The sequence below is a fragment of the Oratosquilla oratoria genome, unplaced genomic scaffold, assembly GCF_046742065.1.
Source record: "Oratosquilla oratoria isolate Oo_2021 unplaced genomic scaffold, ASM4674206v1 SCAFFOLD48, whole genome shotgun sequence".
Lineage (NCBI taxonomy): Eukaryota > Metazoa > Arthropoda > Malacostraca > Stomatopoda > Squillidae > Oratosquilla > Oratosquilla oratoria.
The window spans coordinates 2,861,651-2,864,150 of NW_027467712.1; the positions used below are offsets into that span (position 1 = coordinate 2,861,651).

Consider the following 2,500-nt stretch of genomic DNA (forward strand, 5'->3'; position numbering starts at 1 on the left):
TCCTGGAATCCCATGGTGGCCTTTTCTCTCATCTTTATTTTATTTATTTTCTTATTTTTTCATAATTCGCTACGATGAAACATTAGTCTATGCTTTTTGTTAGATGTGTATGAGCATGTGTAAAAAATGTAGATTGTAGGTATTGTTCCATGGCTGCCACAAGTTCTGGCCGTTTAAGCGATAGTAAAGGTTTCTTGGTGTAAATTCCCTACATATGATTGGAACTCAGTTGATTTGGGCCGATGCATGATGATACGAAAGAATCTAACTTAACCTAAAATAACCTGACCTAATTTAACCCATTCACACTTTCGCTGCGCGACTTGAGTATCTTATCTTAGCTGCCGTGCTGAACAAGTTACATAGAAGTACATATATAAATTTCTCATTTATTAAAAACCCATTCGTTGTCCTTCCCATCCTGTTACCCACCACACTATTCCGACCTAAGGTAAACCATCAATATATATTGCTTTCACATTAGGACCCGGCAGTCGGAACTATTTCTTTTTACGGCGGTCCTACCTTCATATAATCGAAAAATTTACGGAGCAGAGAAGAATATCGTTTTGTGCTACGTCAATTCCTTATCCATTTGCAACCACTCTCTATTCAACACTACCTTATGCACTCTCTCTTTTGCCTGGGGGACTTTCCTTTATCATCTAATATTCCCTTAAGCCCGTCCATCTCCCTCATTATTGGCCTTTTCTTCAAGTTCCTTCCATCTAATTCTGCTTTTCACGCTTTCAATTAGTCTTTTCTCATTTTTTCCACAGGTATAAACCTCCTCAGCACTCCTTGATCTTTCCTATCTGTCAGCTCCTTTTCACCCTTGTTCCCCGCCTGACTCTCATAACACCTACAATATTTCTTAAACATTTCATACTAAACACGTTTAAGCTCTTTCTTTCTGCCACCTTTAAGTTCCAAACCTCCGCTCCTTACAGTTCTATGGGCACAATCTTTCATATATCATTCCCTTTGCATTTATCCTAAGATACCTATTTCAACGCCTTAAGGCATTTACACCATAGCATCCTACCGAGTACATTCTCAAACACAAACTCACTTGTCCTTTTCAGTTTCGTTTCACTTAACGCTGACACATCCATCTTTCTCTACATAAACATTTTAACTATCTCTTCCATTTTGCTCTCCTCCGCACCACGTTCATGCACATCCTCAACGACCCAATTATTAGAGTTTTGATTAAAGCCCTCCTCTCAGCCTGTTTTATGCTTTGATTTTTAGGAGAAAAAATACTGTGGGGTATTCCCAGCCTCCTCACTCTATCCCAGTTAGTCGCCCTCTACGACACGCATGGGAATACGGTGGCGGGATGATTCTCCATTCCCCAACCACCATGAAAGAGTGGGTGGGCGGATGGTTGGGTGGGTTTTGGGATTAGTGATGTCTTAAGTATCCCCATAATTCAATCTATTCTGTTACAACTGTTCTTTTGGCTAAAGGGATTAAATCAATTTACGACAAGTTTGCGTGTAATCCAATTTCATATCTTTCTGGATTACTCTCCACACCTCCTCTTATCTTCCCCTTTCTCTTATTCCTATCGTTATCATATCGTCTTACGTCCTTGGTCCAGGCTCCCTTGGCATTCATCTGTGCCACTTAATAATGTAATGAATTAATAAAAATATCGTAATTCAATACCTGCCGCTTCCAATACACTTCAAGAATCTCAATTATCTGAACCTTATGGTTACTAAGGATGTTCTTAATCTAAACAAGATTCTATGGTGGCAGTCCTAATGATGCATGCTGGAATTAACCCCTTTGGCACTGGATGACATTTCAGTTATGCCCGTGGCACCCCCTCGGTGACCAATGGGTTAAGGGTGTCTAATGTCTATCTGTTGCCGTTTCGTATTGTCCACGGTTGTTGACATTTATTGACCTGGGCAGATTAAAATCAGGAGGCGAAGAGTCAGGGCTTTCAGGTAGACTCATGATGCACTTGTTGATCACCTGATATGCTGTTTATCGGTTTAGACACCTTTTTCCCGAGAGCGACAGATGATTTTATTTAGCCCAGGGGAAACTCCAGGCACGAGTGGATTTTTCTGTTGAGCTGTTTGCACCCAAGTTGCACTTCAGTAATGGAAAGTGCGCAATTTAGAAGATTGGTCCTTCGAAAGGTCATAGCCAAAGTCAGTGTTCAGTGGGAGTCAAACTGAAAACCATTGCAGATGAAGTGATGTTTACTATTATCAACATGTAAAAATTGCATATGAGCATCCATTTGGTATAAAAAAAAAAAACTTCGACCATGACCTTGAAACATGAAACTCAGGGTCACACATTTTTTTAAGTGTTACACAAAAAATGGTTACAGATAGAAGTTTATGCTCTACATAAATCTATGAAAGCCTCATACGACATTTACCTAAATGGAACAGTTCAGAAGCAAATTACACTAATTACTGCGCGCGAGGTTTGTTGTCTTGTATCGCTTGTTTAGAAAATGTTTTTATGTGTA

The 2,500-nt window shown here is 39.7% G+C and overlaps 1 protein-coding gene across 2 annotated transcripts in view; it reads left to right on the plus strand.

The window, feature by feature from the left end:
• Positions 1 to 2,500, plus strand: part of LOC143023504 (limbic system-associated membrane protein-like) — a 730,760-nt gene that overhangs the window by 556,643 nt on the left and 171,617 nt on the right. The gene's annotated exons all lie outside the window — the stretch shown is intronic.